General features: G+C 40.4%; 1 long non-coding RNA gene across 1 annotated transcript in view; it reads right to left on the minus strand.

The window, feature by feature from the left end:
• Positions 1-23415, minus strand: part of LOC131904963 (uncharacterized) — a 28697-nt gene extending 5282 nt beyond the window's left edge. Inside the window, exons 1-2 of the long non-coding RNA XR_009377818.1 lie at positions 23270-23415; positions 13317-13347 (exon numbers count right to left, since the gene is read on the minus strand). This is a non-coding gene — a long non-coding RNA (uncharacterized LOC131904963). The remainder of the gene's footprint in view (positions 1-13316; positions 13348-23269) is intronic.
• Positions 23416-23741: the final 326 nt, after the last annotated feature.

Here is a 23741-nt window from a genome sequence, read left to right on the forward strand (position 1 = left end):
CTTCCATTTACATATTGAATGTTCTCCAAAGACCTGTATATTAAAGTCTTGGTACCTAGAACCATCCTGTCAGAGTGTGGTGCAACTGTTGGTAGGTAAGACCTAGTGGGGGGTCTTTGGGTCATTGGGAGTATTATTGCAAAGAGGTTTTTGGAACCCTGGCCCCTTCCTATTCCTTTCTGAATCTGCCATGTATTCTTGCCTCACCATGCTGCCATTCTGTGGGCTCAAATCAGCAGAAACCAACCAATCAGGGTCTGGAGCCTCCCAACCTGTGAGCTGAAGTGAATCATTTCTATTTACAAGTTGATTATCTTGGTGTTTTGTTAGATTAGTTGGAAGCCTAACTAACACAATAACCATGGTAACAGGTGTAGAAAGGCATCTTATTGTAATGTATTGCGTTTTTTTTTGTTGTTGCTAGTCACAGTGAGCTTCCTTTCGTTTTTGCCATTTGTATGTTTTCTTTAGGGAAAGTCTGTTCAAATCTTCTGTACCTTTCATTTATTTACTTAGTATGCATGCACGTGCATTTGTGTGTGTGTGTGTGTGTGTGTGTGTGTGTGTGTGTGTGTGTGTATGTATATATGTGTTTATGTGTCTGTGTGGTCATGTACATGCAACAGCATGTATGTGGAAGACAGAGGAATATTTTCAGAAGTGAGTTCTTACCTTGCACTTTGTTTGAAGCAGAGGCTCTCCTGTTTCTGCTACTGCTCTGTGTTAATCCATGGTAGTTGACTCGTGTGCTTCCAGTCAATTCTCCTACCTCTTCCTCCCATCTTATAGCAAGAGGTGCTGGGATTACAGATGCACACCACCACTTCTGGCTTTATGCATGGTTCTGGGGATTGAGTTCAGGTCATCAGATTTACTGTTAATCTTCTAGGCTCTCTTTTATATATTTTTGAATTATATTATTTGTTTTCTTGTTGAGCTACATGATTTCTTTATAAATCCTGAATATTAACAACTTGTCAGATCTATAGTTGCAAGCATTTCTCTGTTTTGAATATTGTTTTTTTTTTTTAAAAAAAAATTGAATTGTCAGAGTGATTGTGCACATTCATGGGGTACAGTGCAAAGTTTCAACACATACATACATTGTCTAACAGTGAAGTCTGGATTTTTAGTCTATCCCTTCAATCACGTACCATTGCTTTGTGGGAAGAACATTCAAAATTCTTTTCAAAACAGGCATGGTGGCTTGTGCCTGTGATCTCAGCACGTGGAAAGCTGAGGCAGGAGAACTGGAATGAGTTTAAAGCCAACCTGTCTATGTAGTAAGTACCAGGCAAACCTAAAACATACAGCAAGACCCTTTCTCCGATAAACAAATCCTCTCCTCTGTTGAACTTATGGCCTTCTGTGTACTAAGCATGCAGTCCGCTGCTGAGCTATACCCATCCTTTACAATGCATCATGATCAGTGGGCTGCCTTTTCATCTACTCATAGTATCTTTGATCTACACATATTTTTTAACTTCGAAGAAGTCCAATTCATCTATTTTTTTCTTTTGTTGCCTGTGCTTTTGGTGTTGTATCTAAGGTATCATTGCCAAATCCACTGTCATGAAGCCTTTTTGCTTTTTTCAAAGTTTTATACTTTTATTTCTTACATTTATGACTTTGTTCATTTTGAGTGAATTTTTGCCTATGATATGAGTAAGGGTCCAAACCTAGTTTTCTTAGCACTATTGGTTCAAAAGACTGTTCTTTCACTATTGGATGGTCCTGGTAACCTTTTGTACAAGTCATAAGTGAGTTTCTACTTCTAGGTTATCTCTCCCCCTCCATCAATCTGTATATCTATCTTTATGTCATTACTATGTCATTTTACATTTTCTAATTTATGTGCATGTATATATACAACATGGCATAGTACATTTATGGAAGTTAGAAGACAACTTTGGGGAATTGGTTCCTTCCTTCTGCCATAAGGAACCAGTAATCAAATCAGGTAATCAAGCACACTGATAAAGCCATCTTGCCAACTCTACTATGTCATTTTAATATGCAAGTTTTAATACGAGAAAGTATGAGTTCTTCATCTTGGTTCTCCAGAATCTGCATGAATTTCAGGATGGGCTTGTATATTTCTGTGAAAGATGTTGTGTTAGTTACTTTTCCTGTTGCTGTGATAAAATACTCTGACAAAAACAATTTAGAGAAGAAAGCATTTATTTTGGCTCACAGGTCAAAGTTACACTTCATCATGGTAGCATTGTCACAGTGGTAGGATGTTGGAACAGCAGATTGTATCTGTAGTCAGGAAGAAGATAGCAATGGCCACCTAGCTTCCTCCTTTTTATACAGTGCAGAAAGCAAGCCCAGAGAAGATGAAAAGTCTTCACCCGCTCATGTAATATTCCCTCACAAATATGCCCTAATCTAAATAACTCCTGTTGGTGTGGCTGGAGGCTTGTCTTGTAGGTGACTATTGACCCTGTCAAGTGGACAATTAGTGCTTACTATGACAGATGTCACTTAGATTTTGGATAGAAAATATTTGAACCTGTAGACAGTTTTAGGTAATACTGATTCATTTGCAATTAAGGCTTCCAATCCATGAACACTTGCTCATGTCTTGTTTAATTACTTTGAGCAACATTTTGCTGGTTTCTATGTACACATCTTTTACCTCCTTTGCTCACTTTGCTCCGAAGGATTTTGTTCTTTTTGATGGAATTATAAATGGAATTGTTTTCTTAATTTCCTTTTCAGATTGTTCATTGTTAGTGTATGGAAACACTTGATTTTTGTGTTGATATTTTCTCCTGCAACTTAATGAATTTCTAACAGGTTTTAAGGACTTTATTAGTTCTAACAGGTTTTTTGTGGAATCATTAGTGTTTTCTGCATAAAAGATCTTATTATCTGAAAACAGAGATAATTTAAGTATTCCATTCCAGTGTAAATGGATCTTCTTTCCTGTTCTCATCTAGTTGTTCTGCCTTGAAATTCCAATACTACAGTAAATAATGGGTAAGTATTCTTGATCTTGGAGGAAAAGGATCAGTCTTTCACCACTGTATATGATGCTAGATGAAGTCAGTAGATGTTTTCAATTTGCTGAGAAGCAAGAGCATTTATTACATGAAACTGTTTTTAGTCATAATGATAGGAAGAGTCAATAAGCAGTTTGTATATGCCAAGCTCTAACTTGGTGCTTCTATTTGCTGAATTGTGGGATTGTCATTGTGAACTTTGTCAGTCATATGAGGAACATATATGCAAACAATCCACAAAGGTACATCTAACTTGATCCAGTGGGTGTACAGCACTAAGAATATACTGTGCCTTTATTGGCTGTACCACATGTTTTGATGAGGTCTGGAGAGAAGGCTCATCCAATAAAATGTTTGAAAACAATTCAAACCTTGAAAACAATTCCCAGAACATTAATTTTAAAAGATCCATCATTGGTGGTATGTTTTTGTAGTCCAAGTGTTGGGGAGGTGCAAAAGGACAAGAAGTACCCAGGGCTCATTGGCCAGTTAGCCTAGCCAAATCGTTAAGCTACAAGCCAATAAGGGATGCTATGGCACAAAAGAAAAAAGAAGGAAGGAAGGGAGGGAGGAAGGGAGGGAGGGAGGGAGGGAAGGAGGGAGGAAGGGAAGGAAGACAGAGAAAAAAAAAGGAGCAATAACCAAAGTTGACTTCTGGCATCCATGGATGCACACATGCACATGCACACACACAAACATGTATACCTATTTCACACATACAGAGCAAATAACAGATGAACAACTAGACTCAAAAAAGACAACTACCACATTTTTTTCTATAAGACACTAGCTTCTGATTTTTATATGTGTATTTATGTAGGAACAAATGTGGGTGGAGGTTATGAAAATAGAAAGGGGACCATGAGGTAGAAAGAAAGGTTTTAAGGAACTGGAATGGGGAAAGTGACAGAACATGCATAACATAGAAGTGGAAAGGTTAATACTAGGGGAAGGGTACAAGTGAGACAGAGGGGATAGGACACAGAGCTTGATCAGGATGATCAAACAAAACAATGTTTGAAAATGCCATAAGAAAATCATCTATATTGTATATAAATTAAAAACAAGCTAGGTGCTGGGAGATAGTTTGATCCATAAAGTTCTGGTCACATGCACATGAAGACCCCAGTTCCACTCCCCAGAACCCATATAAAACATCCAGGTACAGACACAAACACTTGGAATCCCAACTCTGAGGAAAAGAAGTTGGATCATCAGATCTCAGTAGCCAACTAGTCTAGCCTAACTGTCAAGTTCTAGGGTCAATGAGAGACCCTGCCTCAAAAAAAAAATTAGGTGAAGGGTGATAGAGGAAGACATCTGCCATCACTTTCTGGCTTACACACTCACACACAGAGAGATAGAGAGAAAGAGAGACAGACAGACAGAGACACACAGAGAGAAAGACAGACAGACAGAGACACAAAGACAGAAAAACAGAGAAGCATATGTACATACAAAATTCAAATTAATTAAAATAACTAAATGAACAAATCCACAGAGATGATGTGTAGGCATGGATTAGGCAGGGTTAGTTTGGCCAAGTGGTTGACATAGAATGAGAATTCCATACATACAGATATAGTCAACTATTACTCCATGATTTTGGGGAGCCCACAGCTTATGCTTCGAGGAAAAGAGATTCCCTCTGTTGCCTTTTTGAATGTCTCTGTTTCCCACTCTAATCTCCACACTCAGATCCACTTCAGCAGCTCATTTGGGAAGCTGTACCTCCAGTGCCCTAACAATAGGACTAGACTCATCCATGTGCCTTGGAGTTTCCAGCAAAATCACACTGGTTTGCTCTGCACCATATGTCCTAATCTCTTGTCCCTGAGATTGCAGTGACAAAGATATATCACATTTTCCTATGCAATGGGCTTGAATTATCCCAGGGATAATGGAAAGGTATTTTTCATCTTTAAGTGTTAATGACTATAAATGAGATTCACAGCCCATTTCTGTGCTCTGTTCCCTTTCAGAAGTGAGATAGAAAACTTCCGGTGGCAAGAAAGAGGAGAGGGGCCTCTCATTCCGTCATCCCACTCAGGATACCCCTAGGATAGGAAGGACTTCCGAAAGCCCTGTGTCTTTCCCTTCTGCCCAACTGCTCAAAACTTCTATAAGCATCAATTGATTTATTGCATGTTAAAAGATATTTAGATTCAAGACACTGGCAGCCAACCAACTTTCTCCCGAGAATCAGGATTCACAGGAGTCAATATTCAAACTACTTCTCCAAGAGGAACACCCTCTCTCTTCTTGTGCTTCTTTTCCTCACATTAGTTGGAAACAATCCTTCTCTTCCTCTCTACTCCTACTTTGTTCCACACTACATTAATCATGGCATCAAGAAAGTTAATTCTCTCTGTCATGTACACGTTAGTAAGTGTGCCTACAGTGTTGGTGGTGGCTACAAATGTCCATTGGGAATGAAGAAAATGCATTATATGTATACACAATGAAATACCATGCAGTCTCAAAATGGAATAAAACCTCGTGGTTTATGAAAAATGTGATTGAACCCTGAGGAAGTCATATAAAGTGAAATGATAAATACTGCGTGACCCCATTGCTATTTGGTGTCTAAAATGCCAAGCTCATAAAAACAGAGAGTACAATAGTAGTCACGAAACCTGAGGCTGGGGAAGTCGGGGTGGGTGGAGAGTAAAGGATAGAAGATTCTACTTCAGAAGTAATTTGAAGAGATATCTTTAATAATGTGGTGACTACTGTTAACTATTCTTGTTTGCCTGTCTATGGCTGTACAAAAAAACAAAACAAAACAAAAATAAAACACTGACCAAAACCAACTTGGAGAGGAAAGGGTTTATTTAGCATTTAAGTTTCATATGGACTTGAGCTACCTTTTTTTTTTTTCCCAAGACATGGTTTCTCCGTGTAGCTGTGTATCCTGGAACTTCCTTGGTAGACAATGTTGGTCTGGAACTCAGAGATCCACCTGCCTCTGCCTCCAGAGTTCTGTGATTAAAGATATGTGTTAACTACCACCCAGGAGCTACTTTTCTTATACAGACCAGGACCACCTTTCCTAGGAGTGGCACTACCCTCAGTTAACTGGATCCTCCTACATCAATTAGAAATCAAGAAAATGCCCCATAGACATGCCCACAGGCCAATCTGATAGAACTCATTCCTCAATTGAGATTGCTTCTTCCCAGGTATGCCTAAGCTTGTGTCGAGTTGACCAAAGCTAACCAGCACTATAACTATCTACGGAATATGTGAAGTGCTGAGAGTAGATTTTAAGTGTTCTTACTGCACAGAGTGACAAGTCTGTGAGGGTAATGCATGCCTTTATTAACTTGATTTTGCATTGCTGTCACAATCTACACAGTAATAGAGAAATGGCTATGTGAAGTCTTCAAGCTAATAAAATGTAAGCAGAAGTGATGCATGCTCCTTCTTGGAGGAGACAGAAAGCTGTTAACCACGTCATCTTTCCTTGCTGGACACAAGGTGGATATCTTGTGTCTTCATGCCTGTATGATGATGGCTAGCAGGACCCTGCTGCCTGCTCATATCAGACAAGTGTCAGTGTCTACAATGAAGTAGACTTTCATTGTTGTAAGCCATTTCTGGAATGTTTGTTACAACACAGCATAGTTTGTCCTGACAAATACATTAAGTTCAGAGTTCTGAATGCTTATCAGACTTAGAAAGAGGAGAACACATATATTGGGCACAAGAAAGAGAATATAGTAGGCCCTGGAACAAAAGAGAACTTGAGTTTGTTGCACTTGAGACCTATGGGGGGCAGTCTAATGTTAAGTAACATGAAAGGGGAGGAGCTGGCAAGTAAATGAACATGAAAGGGAAGGCGTCGGTGAGGGAACTAACATAAAAGGGAGGGAGCTGGTGAGGGGAACATATTAATTAACTCTGACTGGTTGGCTTAAATAAGATATTTATTTTCCCACAGTTTTAGAAACTAGAGGTTCAAGATTAGGGTGTCAATATGGCCAATTTTGGTGAGGGCTCCCTCCCTGGATTATACACAGCAACTTCACTGTGTCCTCATATGATGGAGAAAGAAATTTTCTTCCTCATCACCATCATCTTCCTCCTCCTCTTTATTCCTCTGTCATAGTTCTGTAACTAGGGCCCCACTCTTAATGACCAAACCTAATGTCTCCCTAAAATGCCTTTTTCTGAGTTTTAGTTGCAATGGGGGTTACTGCAGCGTATGTCTGTGGGAAGATACAACTGAGTCCATAGCAGAAGTGAAAGATGAGTCCTAGCAGACATAAGGACATGCTGTGGCTGGTCTCTGAAGGCATGGTCAGACCTCAGGATTTTATCCTCAGGGCAACATGGTTCACTGATAGCTTGTAAGACAATATGCATATAGGGAAGTCTGTTTTTAGTTTGATCTCCAAATGCCACCTAATGCCTGTTTCTTTATTAGTCTATCAGGTAGCACCTGCTTTTTGGACCACAACAGCTTCCTTGTAGCCTCACCATGAGCCCTGGGGTGCACCTGTCTGTCTCAGGGGAAAACAGTCCTTGGGGAGTGGGAAAGTTTCAGAAGCTCCCCAAGGACCCTTTTTCTTTCCTCAGAGCATGGCCTGGCTGAGTGGTAGGATTGTGCTTCATTGTCAGGAGAGTGGTCAGTGAGGAACCCCTCCTACAAACAGCTTAAATTCTAACTATCCCTGTGCTGTGATACACAGAGAACTCTGGGGAAAGAAAGATGAAACCTCAGAGCACAGTTCTGATTTTATCAGCTTCATATCCTGCAGGATGTCTATAGTTAAACCTCGTTTTAAATCTTGGCTGTTGTGTGTGCTTCAAGATAGTCATGAGCAAGTCACTTCATTTATCATGGAATCTCATTTTCTTTACTTATAAAGTGTCCATGCTAATAACTACATTATAGAACTGTTTAGAGAATTAATTCTCAGATGTTTATAAAGTTCAGAGTGCCTGTCCCGTGATCTGTTCTCAGCATGGAATCCACTATCATTATTCTAATCATTGCTATTATTAACACTGAGTCAATTTATTAACTTATTTGAATTAAAATTGGATCATTTCCTATGGATGTAGTGTTGTGCTAGTTTGATGGATACAAACACATGAGCTCACCCCCAAGACACAAGAAGCCATTGTCTAACCCTGTCTCATCTGTGATATATGGGTCAGTTCTGAGGTTTCAAGGCATGTCATTGTCCAGATGAACCTGGCAGGCTCTGAGTAAAAGGAGCACAGAGCCTAAGAAAAGAACACAAATTTTGACCCAGATAGGCTCCTGGCTATGCTTGAGTGCCCTGTGCTGCCATCCCTACACCTCAGTCCCCTGGCGTCTTCTCTGCTGAAGCTGACCTTCAGCTGCAGATGACCTGCAGAAGCCAAATCTACAGCTCTTCCTCATTGACATTGCCTGTGTCAATCTTCTAGCCAGGACCAAAGAGACCCTTACAATAGTTGTCTCTCACTTGGTATCTAGATGCTCTTCACATGAATAAAGCAATGACCCTGGTTTGGCCCTACGAGGCAGGAAAGATCTACAATCTATATCTCAAAAGGGACTCTAGGCACATTATTGGAACTCTCGACAGAAGAAGACAGTCCTGTATGGAACAGGATCTGTGAGGACTTCTTGAAGAAGAAAAGTTTAAGAGTGATCTTAGAGCATTAGATAATGAGGCAAGAAGAAAAAGTCTGGAGTACTGTTTCTCCAAGAGATTTATGGAGATCACACATTCTGTATGCCATTAATTCATAAGGATTACATGAGAAGTTGCATGTAGTGGCAAATGAGTGTAATTCCAACACTGGAAAGGATCATGAGTTAAAGTAAGATATTGTCAAAAAATAAAAAACAAGATAATTAGATGAGAAAGGGGTTCTGAAAACAGAAAAGATGTTGAAAATACTTGCCAGGCAGCATTCAATATGTGTGTTCAGATAAGATGTCTCAGGACCCTTCATATGCTAATACACACTATGCATCTTCCAGAGGACAAAATACATAGTGTTTGCCAAATGTATGAGACTTGAGAATTCATTTTCTCATTACAGAACACTTCTGTTGACTGTTGCACAAATACGCATACGTCTATAGAGATTTTGTCAGAGAAAGTCTGTAGGTTGATGCGGTAATGTTTTTCAAGAGTACAAATAAACTTCTCTAGACAGACACAAAATTATAAAGGAAGTTCAGGCAGAGTCATTGGTCATTTAGGAAAATATACAAATGTCTTTTTCAATGTTCTGTGTGCTAGCCTTGCATCTAGATCCAGGTGATAGTCACCACCGTATTGTCAACATGAATGTTATCACCTTAATTGTTATCACATAACAGTCACTATCTTTCCTGTCATTATCAGCAACAATATTGTCAGTACCATCAATATTACTGACACTATCATAAGTAATAGTAACATTATAAGTACCACTATTACCATCATCAACAATAGCAAAAAGCACTATCACTACTGATACCACCACCACCACCAGCACCTTGACCACCACCAGCAGCACCATCATCACCACCACCACCACCTGTAGCAACAGCAATAAATAATGACCACCTCCATCATCACCATCATCATTACAGCCTCTTCCAAAGAGCTGTGTTGCTTGAAAGTTACACTTCGGGGGGGGGGGGGAACACTGGTTTCAGAGTTGAATATGTGAGTTTGAGTCCCAACTTTATCGCTACCTATGTGGATTTGTGACATTTCCAGAACTCACTCAGCCTCTCATTCTCAATTTCCTCACTTGAATAACAATGTATGAAATATAAATTACAAGAATGGAAAGGAAAATGTCCTGTCAATACCAAGCAGTTAGGAGATTCTGTTTTCATTTTTTTTTTCTGTAATGCCTGTTACACTGTATGCCTGATTTCCCAGGAATATTACCCTAAAGTCAGAACTCAACTCCTATGGCATATTTACTTTATGCTCAGTTCTTCATCCTTGTAATGGTCCTACCTCCAGATAGCGTGGCATTCAGATATAGTAGTGGTTATTACTGTCATGTGAATGGTGGGGCATAATTCAATCTGTAACATGAGTATCATCTCAATATCCTACTGCCCTGCAATAGTGAATAAAATATACTCTTAAAGCCTCCCAAGCTCTGTGACTTCAAGAGTGTCATCTTCCTTTTTTTGGCCTACTTTCTTGTACATGAAATGAACTCATAAAGTTTTTTAAGAATATTCAATCAAATAATGAAAGTTAAACATTCATCATAAAGAGGGTACTTAATGGATGTCCATTCTGCCTTTTCTATTATTCCTTCGAGGTTGACCTTAATACAGAATACCCAGTATAATGGGGGTAGAAGGAAGAACAGAAGAAAAAAAGAGGAGAAAGAAGAAGAGAGAAGAAGAGAACTGTAACATTGCATAGCATTCAAACCATTTTTTTCCAGATGGAAAATCTGCAGTCTGAAAAAAATTTACTTGTGCTAAGTGAGATCTCTGACTACAGACCAAGGGCCAGAAACCTTGGTATTAAACCATAACAGCCTAAGATGAAAATATTCACTTACTTAATTTCTATTGTATAAGTGAAGAAGAATTGTCAAATGAAAACTACTGATACCAGTATCTCTTAGGAAACGGGAGGGTGGCTAACAGCTAAAGTCATGGGGAAGGAGATGACTAGGGTTATCTACCCAAGCATATATGTGAAGCATCATTCATCTGCAGTTGTCTTAGTTGAATTTCCAACCAGAGTTAATTCAGTAGCTGGGCTGACGTCCTATGGAAGGCACATGTGCGTTGAATGCTTGTGTTGTTATTGATTTCCCCACAAAGGCCAATTTAGGGAAACCATGCAGCATGCACACAAAAGTTAAGGCAAAATGATAGCTCAACTGCTATACACAAAGCAAGCATGTTTCCATCCATTGGTGGGTTAATGGGACTTTAGATACTCCTCTCAATTAGAAGCAGGGTTCTAAGCTTGCCTTGTAAATTACGGCTATCAAAGTTCGGATGCAGGTGGCACTGTGAGAAAGAAAGGTCATCAGACTGGAAAAACAGAGGCCTGAATTTCAGCCCAGATCTGCCAGTTGTTCACCCAAGTTCTTTAAATCAACCCACTTCACCAACACACCATGCAAAGAATGAAGGAAGCTGTGTAGAATAATGCTGCCATTTATTCCTCTCCCAAACTATAATGTTAGATATAGACATGGCTCTAGCCCTCTCAATATGTAGAAATGTGTAGAGGAGGATGAGGATAAACAAGTAATTACTGAAATATATTTATGTTATTTCAAACTATTATGAAGAGAAATGGTTCTCTACTGGGGTAAGAAAGTGAGAGTCAGGGAAGACTTCTACGAGGAAGTAGAGGCCAGCCTGGACTACCAAGTGAGTTCCAGGAAAGGTGCAAAGCTACACGGAGAAACCCTGTCTCGAAAAAAACAAAAACAAAAATAAATAAAAAATAAATAGAGTAAATACAAGAAAATTCATGGAGAAAATGAGATACGTATTTTCAAGGGAACTCATCAAAAGGCACTGTCACCTCTCATTCTCATGACAGCCCTTTGGAGTTGTCTTTGAAACGATCCACTGTGTTAGCTACTTTTCCCATCACTGCGACAGAACACATAATAGAAACAATTCAAAGAAGGAACTATTTATTTGGCTCCTGGCTTGATACAATACAGTCCATCATGGCAGGTATGGGGATTCTTCACATCTCAGTGATCCAGGAAGCAGAGAGAACTCAGGCCAGAACCAGGACTCAGCTATCACCCAGAAAGCTTATCTGTGACAACCAACTTTCTCCATCAAGACTCCACCTCCTTTTGGCTCTATAACCTCTCAAAACCACTCACCAGAACCAAGTGCTCAAGAACATGAGCTTATAAGGGATATTTTACATCATATCGTAATATCCTAATCTGTCAAGAAAGGTGTTAAAGGGGGCTTGATTAATCCACCCCTGTTCACACACTGCAGAAGTGGTGAGCACAGGAACCTCTGATTGGAACCTAGGATTGTTAGACTTCCAAATTTTATTGTCTCTACTGTTGACAGCAAACATCTCCCAGACTACTCTGGGAATACACGTGCATGCACCTCTGCTCTTTTTGTCCTCTTCATATTCAAACTCTCTGACTCCTGTGTTAGCTATTTTAACAATAATTTTTCATGTCAATCAACCTCTAAGTGTTCTGACTTACAACCTATGTAGGTTCTCAGGAATTCACAGGAGATCACTGGTCTTAGTTACACACTGTGAGAAGGCTGGAACCACAGGTGTATCTCTTTTGATTCCAGACTGTAGGGTAATTTCAAGGATACTATATATCTTTTTTACAGAGTTAAAGACTACCAGGCCATTCTTTCTTCCATGGTAGACCACAGAAGTGCAAAAGGCCAACCTAAATCACGAAAGCACTATAAAGTCTCAATCCACATTATGCCCTGTAGAATCCAGTCAATACAAATCATGTGGCTAAGCCCCAAGCTCCTGAAATGATAAAATGTTCTTTGAACTCTAACAGGATATTAGGGCCATATGGATAGATGAATATATGGAACAGATGGTTTACATTACCAACCCACCATGTCCCCTGACAAAATGGCTGTTGGGTTCTATTTAAAAGATATTAACTAGCAAGATGATTTCTCAATTATTTATTTCCTTTCAGGAGTACTACTAAACTACCCAATATTTCTTTCTTCTAGATATGTCCATGTTGTTTTCTCTGGTTAAATGGAACATGAACAAAAAATGAATATTAGCTCTTCTAAGTCTGGCCTAAAGCCTTCCAGGAAATCCGTCCCCTTTCTTATCTTCAAAGTCAGCTGTCTAGAGGCAGATGATAATGCAGAGTATAACATGTCCTAGTAGAGCCATTGGTTGATAGAAACGTGAATTCTTACATTTTTGCCTAAATGAAGAAGTCTGAGAACATCCATTTGACCAATATAAGCCATATTGGCCTTCATAGAAGGAAGAATAAACATTTTCAAGAAAGCCTCTGAGACCTCAAGATTGCATATGAGAATATCTAGTTCTAACTAATACATTCTTTTCTTACTAGGTAGACTGAACCAAATTCTAGCTCCAGTTTTTTGTTTTGACTTTCTTTCTGTGAACCATCATCCCCCAGCTATGGTTAGTGGTGCTTCCCCAACTAGGATCTTCATTAGAGAAAAGATGAGAACACCCTCCTCTTGATGTCTGCACCTCAGCTTCTCCACCTGAAAATGTACTGGCTGACTCTCCAGTCCATCTCTGCTTCTGACCACAATAGGAGTTTATATTTAATTGAGTGAGCTTAGGAACTAAAGAGAGGCAAACTCACCTGTAAAGCTGAAGACTGGAAAAGGGTTTATCTAGAAAAAATTGAAATCAGGATCATCAACTAAGCAAAGCCTTCGATTTCAGTGATATGAAATGATTCTGCATAAACAGGATGGCTATAATCTATCCAGACAAGCCTCTTGGGCATATGATTAAATCCTAAAGAAGGTTAAGATATTGGTTAAAATCAAAAATAAGCAAAAAAAAAATAGATGGTAACTAAACTCTGTGACACATTGCAAATCAATTAGTTTTATGCTTTCCTCTCCACCTCAGAGTATAACTCAAAGCCTTCCACTGCCTCTGCACTGTAATTGCAGCAGGTATACAAAACTTTTCTAAGGTTTTACAGTTCAAGATCCTTTATGTAAACCTTTCAACCAGAGTGAAGAGCAGTTCCTACCCAGGGAACAGATGGGGCACATATATTTCCTGATGGGTAGTGTTCTGATTCCTCTCCACTGGTCATCAGAGAGAAGGAACTAAAGAGTAGGAATTTGGGGGGACAGGCACCTTTGGAAGATAGAAAACAGAGAAGAAGCCAGATTGATAAGGAAAGAGGTCTTCCAACTGGACACAGAAGGATAGAGGGATTGGTACTCAGAGATGGCAGTAAAAGGATCTGCTGGACTCATCAGATACTCCTTCAAGGTCTACAGCCAAACCTGTCTGCAGTGAGGCTCTTGCATCACTGAGTAATCTGAGTGTGCCATGGTACATCCTTAAACCATGGTGACCCCTTCACAAAATAACTCACATTTCCTACCTTTCTAGATTATGCTGCCAAAAAATCTGTACCAGACATGTTGTACCTGGCAGAAAGTAAGTGTCCAATAAGTTGCATCAAGGTAGTGGTGGTGCTACTAGTGAGTCATGATTGTACCTGATTTCTTGTCTTCGTATTATCTGCTCTCCCATTCCAAACACGTTTGCATATTAAGCATCAAGGTAGTGGTGGTGCTACTAGTGAGTCATGATTGTACCTGATTTCTTGTCTTCGTATTATCTGCTCTCCCATTCCAAACACGTTTGCATATTAAGCCTCATCTGGCATTACAGAACTGGAGTTGTTCACATCCTTCCATTGAAGAAAGTTAAGATATTGGGAGAAAAGTAGTACAATTTTGAACTTTGACATTGACCTTGTTCATCTTGAAGTCATGGTATATAGATGGTCTTCTAGAGTGACTACACTTACCCAGATAAGAAACTAGGGAATTAGCACATAGCCTATGGTGATTAATACTCACCTCACATTATAATAAACTGTTTAAGAGTACCAACTTATCACCCCTTTCCTGTCCACACACTTCAAAATGTGTTTTTGTAGTTCTTCTCATTGAAAAGATGAGTCAGTTCTCCACTCTTTGAATCTGGCTCCATCCAAATGAATTTCTTAGAATTAAGTCATGCAATAGTGGGGTTTGCATGCTCTTTCTTGGGACAATACCATTCTGGCAAGAATGTACTTAAGATAGGTCTACTGCTCCCACAGGATGAATGAAAGCTACTGAGATCCAAACATACCCAAATATATTATGTCCATCCAGCTCAGCTAGAGCAGAGCCCCCAGCCACCCACAGGCACATGGTATCTTAGTTATGGTTACTATTGCTGTGATAAAACACCATGATCAAAAACAAGTTGAGGAGAAAAGGGTTTATTTAGCTTATGGTTCCACATCACTGTTCCATCATTGAACAAAAGCAGATAGGAACTCAAACATGGCAGGAACATGGAGGCAGAATCTGATGCAGAGGCCATGAAACAGTGGTAATTACTAGCTTTCTTTCCCCTGTGGCTTGCTCAGCTTGGTTTCTTGTAGAAAAAAGCTAGGCCCTCCCCCGTCAATCACTAATTAAGAAAATGTCTTATAGCTGGATCTTTTGGAGGCATTTTCTCAAGTGAGGTTCCCTCCATTCAGATGACTCTAGCTTGTGATATAAATCTAGTCAGCACACATGGGAAGTCTGGCCAGCATCATCTCAGTCTCATCAAGACCAGGTAAACTCCCAGTGTCCCAGCACATGAGTAATAAAATCTTACATAACATTAGGTTTTAGAGTTACCTATTATACAGCATTATTATCGTAGTGATAAATAACAAAACACACATAAATAAAGAACCAATGGCCATAGCTGTCTGGAGTTTAACATTAAAGATTTGGAGTCCACATCCAAACTAAGCAGTACCACAATGAACTGGTGGCACCTGCCAAGAGTTGATAAAATAGAGAAACCACACATAAGAAATACATTTTCTCTTTCTGAATAGCATCTAGCAAAATGGATATTTTGATTAGAGATAATTTTTCCATTCTACTGACTCAAACTTCCAATAAGAATTACAATAAAAATGAAGGTTAAAGGATCTGTTTGTTTACTTGTGAATAGCCTTGCCTCCAATAAGCCTTGAAATGATCAATCTCATGTTGGTTATTTGTAATAATTCCAGCACTATCTATTGATCATTTTGTGTGAGTGTTTTTTCATTGTTTTTTCTCTCTCCTCTCCCCTTTCACTTCTCCCTTTCTCTACTTTTTTCTTCTTCCTCTTTTCCCCTTCCAATCTTCTTTCTTTATCTTCTTTCCTCTCTTTTCTCTCCCCTCTCTCCTTATCTCTCTCTTGGAGCCCTAGTCTTGGACCCAGCTCACTGTTCCATGTCACTCTGCTTCCCTCCCTCCATCCTTCCTCCCCTTCCCTACAACTGAAGAATTGGGTCTCAGGCTAGGATATACATGGTTGTTAATAGACACTGCCTGGAACCCTACAGATGAAAGAAACCAAAATGTTTCTAGACTCCTTAATACAGTGGTTCTCAACATATGGGTCATGTTCCCTCTGGGTGTTGAACAATCCTTTCAACAGGCATCTCATATCAGATATTTACACTATGATTCCTACTAGTAGTAAAATTATAGTTATGAAGTAGAAACAAAATAATTTTATAAGTGGGGGTCACCAAAACATAAAAAAAAAAAACTTTATTAAAGGGTTGTAGCATTAGGAAGGTTGAGAACCACTACTCTAATATTATCCTAACAAGGATGAGCCAAAATTATTCAAAGAATCTGGTCTCCAAATTTCAAGAACTTTTATGGTATAAGACCAACTTTATGCCACTCTAGACAGTTTAATTCATAGATTGAGTTTGAAGATGACAGAATCTGTTTTGATGACAGAATCAACATAGAGATGACCTTTATAACAACTAAAATGTCTTGAAATGAAATTGGAAGCCCTTTATCATTAGAGGCATTTGAGAAAATCCTGGAAAGATCACTTCTCCATTGTATGATGTCTCTCTTTATTAAATAGTAAGTGACATTAGATCCATTTGTTTCTCCACTGGAAACTTTCAAAGATTCACTCAACAGCTTTGAGAATCAGTGATACTCTACACAAAGAGCCTTATAGCATGTCCAGGAATATTTGTAGATCAGTAGATTTAGGAAGTTAAGGACCATGATATAAATAAGTTTTAAAATCACCAGTATATGGTTTCAACCAAATTCAACATTCAATAGCAGACACATAAAAAGAGTGGAAAATAATTTCCTGCTTGAAAACACAATAAAAGGAGAAAAGACAAGATGAAAGTTGTGGTGGTTTGAAGGAAAATGGTCCCCAAAGGGAGTGGCACTATTAGGAGGTGTGGCCTTGTCAGAGGAAATGTGTCACTGTGGGGGTGGACTTTGAGGGCTCTTTTTCTCAAGCTTCCCTCAGTGTGACAGTCAGTCAACTTCCTGCTGCCTTCTAGTCAAGATGTAGTCAGCACCACATCTGCCTGCATGCTGCCATGCTCCCCATCATGATGATAACAGACTGAACCTCTGAAACTGTAAGCCACAATCTCATTAAATGTTTTCTTTGTAAGAATTGCCATGGTCATGGTGTTTTGTCACAGTAATAGAAACCCTAACTAAGACAGAAGTCGTATCCATTTCTGATCTCTGGATCCTCAAAGCAGAGAATTCTTGTTGTGCATTATTTTCCACAGAGCCAACTTAGCAGATGTTGGTCATGATGCTAATTTTTTATCTCAGACCATTAACTGAATGATTAGGAGACATGTTGGATTGTTGGGTTCCTTCTTTGTAGCAAAATAGAAAATTGAGTTGAGTTTCTCCTAAAGAAATTATGCATCACAGACACTCTAAACTCCAAAGCTCAACCTGCTTATCACCACCAAGAGCACATTTCCCACTCCTCTAGACAGTAGAGACAGTTTTCTTCCGGGCAGCCCCAATGCTCTTATATCAAAAGTGAAGGGCCAGCTCTCATTAACCTGTTCCTCTTCTTGCACAAATACAGTTTGGATATTATACATCTAAACATCACTTTGTCCATAATTTGCTGACCATAAAGTTGTCTCACTCATGGGCTTCCTAAGTCAGAAACACACTTAGATTTGAATCCTAAGCACAAGTAGTGTCATTGTTCTCAAAGTTCAAGGGAAGAAAATCGTGACTTCCAAATTTGACTCTTCAGTCCAGTCTTCTCCTCCTAAGGAAAAGGCCATTTTTCTGACTTCCTGCTGTGGATTTCTATGGAACATAACACAAAATACTCAAATATCTTCTTCAGATATTTCTCCTTCAATGTGGATGTCTTAAAAGTAATAATGCTTATGTTTGACTGTGTTCCAGACACATCATCTCAGTGCATAGAATATGCCTCTGAGTGGATAGGATTAGTGTTCTATTTGATCATATGAAAGGGAATTACGCCATATGTAGCAAGTGGTAGTCTCGGTGATAATGCTCAGCTGTCTCTCATTTCTTTTTCTTTTTTCCTTCTTTATATTTTGTCTGGGATTCAAGGTCATGGAAGAGTGCTACCTACAGTTGCCTCAAATAATCCTATCTAGAAACCCCTTTATAGAAGTGTCCAAAAGTTTTCTCCCAGATGACTTTAAATACTATCAATTGTCAACAGGTTGGCAATTCAGTTAACCATCATAACACTGTAAGCCAGAAAGCTACAAGGTATCTTGAGAAGTCTCCATCACCCCCTCCATGCAATCCATTACAAAACCAAGTGATTCTTCTTCAGTTGTTACATTTCTGAACATTTCCACCACTACTCCAGCTAAAAACAACCATCATCTCCTACCTACCAAATCTTTCCAAGTTACTACCCAGGTTTCACATCTGCTCCCTCATCTGTTAAGAATGCCCAGTGACATAGATACCACCTTCCCCCCTTTAGCAAACATCCATTGGGCTTAGAAGACAGACCAAACCCCTGCAGCTCTGCAAGATACCTTGTCATGTGTTCCTCAGTCTCCTTCTTACCACTCTGAGCTCCACATGGAGTTAAATCCCTGAAGGTCATTGAACAACTAAGATGTGCCTTTAAGAGCCTTTATACATTCTGTTTCCACTTGCTGCTGTGCTTCCTGTACCCTAACAACTGTCAACTGCTTCATATCAACTCATCCCGCAGAGTTCAACTGCCAGGAACTTTCCAGAAAGAATCTTTCATTGGACCTTCCTCTTCATCTGGCCATATTGAAATCACCTGTGTAGATTATTGTACCTCCTTATACTTTGCCTTCTCACAGTTTACAGTTGAAGTTTGCACATTTATTAATATCTTCATACTTGTGTAGACTTACCTTCCAGGTGACAGCCCACAGTCACCATTCAGTAATCACTCTGACACAGGAATTATGTACTAACCTTCAAGCAGGAGTTGTTTGAGCAGTGACAGAAGGCTTCAGTAAGTAGGTGCTAAACAGTGGCATAAGTATTACCCGTGTATATAGCAGAAAAGACAGGTGAAAGACGGGTCCACTTGGCCCAGGTAGTACAGATCATAATACAGAGGGAAGACTCTCTAAATACCTGGGTGGAAAGTAGGAGTGGAAAGTGGTAGGTGTGGACCAGAGAGGCTCTAATGTCCCTTTGGTTGTATATTCCACAAATTTGTGATTTCTAACAAGCGTTTTATAACAGCTCAGTCACTAATAGAGTTGCTGCACTAAGACAGCATGTCACCTCAGGTCTGAGAAGATAGTTAGCAAGAAAATCTATACAACTCTGGTGAAGTCACATGCAGAATATTGCATTTCGTTCAGGGGCACCTCATTACCAGGTCAAAGCAGACACACTGGAGGGAGTTCAAACTCGAACAAGAAAAAATGATTAGGGGAATGGAAAAATTGATCGAAGCAGAGAAATGAAAGGAAATGCATGTTAGGTGGAGGGTGGGGTGGGGTTAAATGGAATCTAGGACAGCAGCCTGCCATCCTCATGCAGGGAATGAAGGCTGAGTTGGAAGGAATCCTAGGATAGAGTGTGGAAAATGGAGCTGGCCCAGCTGGGAGCATGGGAAAAGGGAAGAAAATATGTATGGAGCTTCTGAGAATTATGATTGAGTATTTCCTTTGATCATGGTTGCCTGGATCTACATGCGAACTTGTACCTTAACTAGAGGGTCTGGTAGGAGTTCTTTAAGAGACTCATCAGCCACAGAAAATGTGTTAGGGGACAAGAAAGTACAGGCAAACAGATTTAAAAGTCAGGCAGCTCTGGATTTGGTCCACCTTTCATTGTGTTATAGCTGTGCAGTGATGGGCAGGATACTCACCCTCTCTGGCCTCAGTTTCCTCAGAATGTTCAGCAGTCAAGGATGCACACTTCTGGCTCTCAGCATCTTGAATAGTCATCACTGGCCTTGTTGTGGTCTGCTTTTAGCTGTCATGTAGCTCTCCTAGCTTCTGACTTGAGGTCTCATCCCCTCCACTGACCTTGTCTTTCTTTAGTCCATTCCTCAACTGAGTCCTGCATCTAAAGAGAGTATCCTCTATACCACCCTTCAGGCCTGTGGCCCCAGAACAGTCTTCCTTCCTGGGCAAGAGTTTGAATATTGGACTGGAATCATCTCTGAAATTCACCATCCATTAATTGTATTGACACAAGCACATGGCTTACTTTGTCTTGGCTTTAGTGATTTATATGAACAATAGTCTGAATGAGATCTACCATTCTGGATGACTGCAAAGTCCAGATAAGGTAATGTATGTGGGACAAGGGACACAGAGCCTGACACACAGATAGCACTCACAGGAAGTGCTGTTGAGGGGATATGCTCTTTTTCTCTCTCCATCTATCAACCAGACTCAAGCTAGAAACCTCCAGCACACTGGAATCCTCTTCTGTTGGCACTGATAACAATCAACTAATTCTTCAACAGTTTCTGAGGATGGTGTTTCCAGTCCATCTCCTCTTCCATGGTCTTCTGTGCCTAGACCACCACTGTTAACTCCAGGACATATTTCCATCTTCCTTGACCTCTGCTATCTACTGTGTGTCTATATGCCAGGCCTCCTGGAGCAAAAGATCCAAACACTAAATCCTTGTAATGGCTTCTCATTGACAGCAGAAAATGTGACTGCATTATCCTGTCATTTAGGGATGCTAGCTGGACTTGGACCTTCCTTCACTTCTGCGATTCTTCCCATCTGCTTCTCCATTCTCTACCCAACCTTCATATGTACACAGGGCCAACATTGCAGTCACAACTAATTTCCCATCATTCCCTGAAGATGCTTTAGCCCATCTTTTCCTACTGCAAGGAATGATCTAACTCTCCATATGTATGTAACAGCAGATTGCCCACCTTCCAGCCTTCTTTCACTCTTTGTACTGTAATCATTTGTTCTCACATTTGGAAAAATATGGGGCACCTGCTTTGTGCTTAGCATGGAGCACGCATTTGGAATTTGGAAATGATGCAGTTTGTTCCTCAACTAATCCTGTAACTCCTTCTGATCAGGCATTGGTTGAGCCCTTACGTCTTTAGGTTCTGGAATGGATATGTCATGAAATGGATTGGATCATGTTTCTTAGACTCAAGTGAAAAGATGACACAATGCAGTATCTACCCTGAAATGGGTGTGGTAAATTGAGCCTGGAGCCAGGATTTGGAGAGTCTGCATTACCAAACTCAAGTTTCTTTTCATCCTATGAGCAACAGGGAGCTTGGTAGACATGTTCTCTGTGGACCAATGGTATCTTTGCCTACATTGTTACTTCTGTCTGGAACATTTCTTCCAGAATTCCTCACCTGGATATGCCTCGTCACCTCATAGAAAACATCATTTATCCAGGAAGTCCTTTATATCTCCTTCTGTACCTATCAGACTATGAAATGTGGTTTGACCACGGACTGATGCTACACTAGTGTGGCTGAGCCAATAAATCCAATGAGAAATGTACCATATTTTCCACTGGACATTCAGCCCAGTCAATGTCTAGCCCAAGATAAAGGGAGAAGAAAAGGGAAAGAACAAAAGAAAGGGAACTTTTCAGATTGGTACATTCAACAGAGTTGAAGGCTTCAGGGATAATGGATTTAAGCCTGATAACACGAGGTGTTTTAAGAAATCTTTGCAGAGGAAAGAGATATCTTGATAGAGGGAGCCATTATGGGGTTAGGGAGAAACCTGGTGCTAGATAAATTCCCAGGAATCCACAATGATGACCCCAGCTAAGACTCCAGGCAATAGTGGAGAGGGTGCCTGAACTGGCCTTCCTCTGTAATCAGATTAATGACTACCCTAATTGTGATCATAGAACCTTCATCCAGTAGCTGATGGGAACAGATGCAGAGATTCACAGCTAAGCACTGGGTTGAGCTCCTGGAGTCCATCTGAAGAGAAGAAGGAGGGATTTTATAAGCACGGTGGGGTCAAGATCATGATGGGGAAACCCACAAAGACAGCTGAGCAGAGCTCATGGGTGCTCATCAACTCTGGACCAACAGCTGAGGAGCCTGCCTGGGACTGAACTAGGCCCTCTGAATATGGGTGACAGCTGTGTGGTTTGGGCAGTTTTGGGGGCTCCTAACAAGTGGGACCAGGATTTATCCCCAATGCATGTATTGGCTTTTTGGAGCCCATTCCCTATGGAGGGATACCTTGCTCAAACTTGATGTAGTGGGAAGGGGCTTGGTCCTTGATATGCCGGACTTTGTTGACTCTCCATGGGAGACCTTACCCTCTCTGAGGAGTGGATCGGGCAGGGCAGAGGGGGAGGTAGGGAGGAGGTGGGGAGGAGAGGGGGAGTGGGAAGGAGGAAGAACTGTGGTTGGTATGTAAAATTAAAAAAAAAACTTTTCAATGAAAAAAGAAATCTTTGCAGTAATTTAGAAAGACATATGTTGATAGGGGTTGCATTGTGACCTGCCTCCCACCCCCAAGTGTATATGGTAAACCTTAATATTTGGCTCTTAGCATTAGTATGTGCCCTTGTTTAGAGATAGAGCATAAAAGATGCAATTGGTCCACATGCTGAAATAGAGTGAACTTCTGACCAATATGACTCATAAAAAGAGACATTGGGAAGAACACCATGTGATGATAAAAAGAGGGATGAGACTAATGACACAAAGGATATCAGCCAACCACCAGAAGCTGTGAAAGACGCATGGGAATGATACTCTTTCACAGTCCTCAAAAGCATCTCATCTAGTGTTATATTTATCTCAGACTTCATGCCTCTAATACCATGCGATAAGACATGTCTGTGGTATCAGTCCTTCTATGTGTGGTGCTTAGTTATAGAAGCCCTAAGAAACTAACACAAGAATCATCTGCTCCTTGCACCACATGAGAAACCACCATCAGCCTCTCTCTAAGGAAACCTTGTACCTCCCTAGGACCTGTTGGTGGATTTTGATCTGGCACACACACACACATTGTGGAGAGAAAGCAGAGAACCAGCAAGGCCACCTCTCAGGGGCTGCTGGGCCAAGAGTGTAGAGCCTCCTTTTGCCTGGAAGACAAACCCTGCCTGAGCTATTCAAAAGCCCTGGCCCCCTGAGGTGTGTGCCTTCAGGTAGAAAGCACCAGTAGCTTCATGGGGAAGGAGACAAAGCCACTGTGAGTGGAGAAAATTGCCTGTTCTCATGAGATATGGAAGCATCAACTGAAGGATTCTTACTCACATGCTCTAAAGAGACATCTTTTTTCCCATGATTCTCACAACTCCTTCTCCAGTAGAGGGAGTGATGACAACATCCCAGACTAAAAATTCATTGAGAGCAGCACTGAGAGCACCCAGGAAACTACTAAGAACAGTCTGGTCCTGGGGACTGTGGCTATCATTGTTATGTAGCAGGAAGAGAGGCAGACTGTGGTAGGTTCTAAATTCTAAACCAGTCCTGTAGATTCTAAATTGTGTGACTTTGGGATTCGAAGTCACCTCTCTGAGCCTCAGTTTATAACTATAAAGCACCTAGAAATAAAAGTGGTGAAACTGTGTGTGCTTGGCAGGCTGGCTCAAGACAGCAAGATGTATAAAAGCTGAGAAAGAACTGAACATAAATGCAAATGGCCCAGACTCAATTTGTGGTTTTGTCCCTTTGTTAGGCTCTGTGACTTTGGGCAGCTGATGCAATGTGAAAGGCTGTGCTGCCT

The sequence above is a fragment of the Peromyscus eremicus genome, chromosome 2, assembly GCF_949786415.1.
Source record: "Peromyscus eremicus chromosome 2, PerEre_H2_v1, whole genome shotgun sequence".
Classification (NCBI taxonomy): domain Eukaryota; kingdom Metazoa; phylum Chordata; class Mammalia; order Rodentia; family Cricetidae; genus Peromyscus; species Peromyscus eremicus.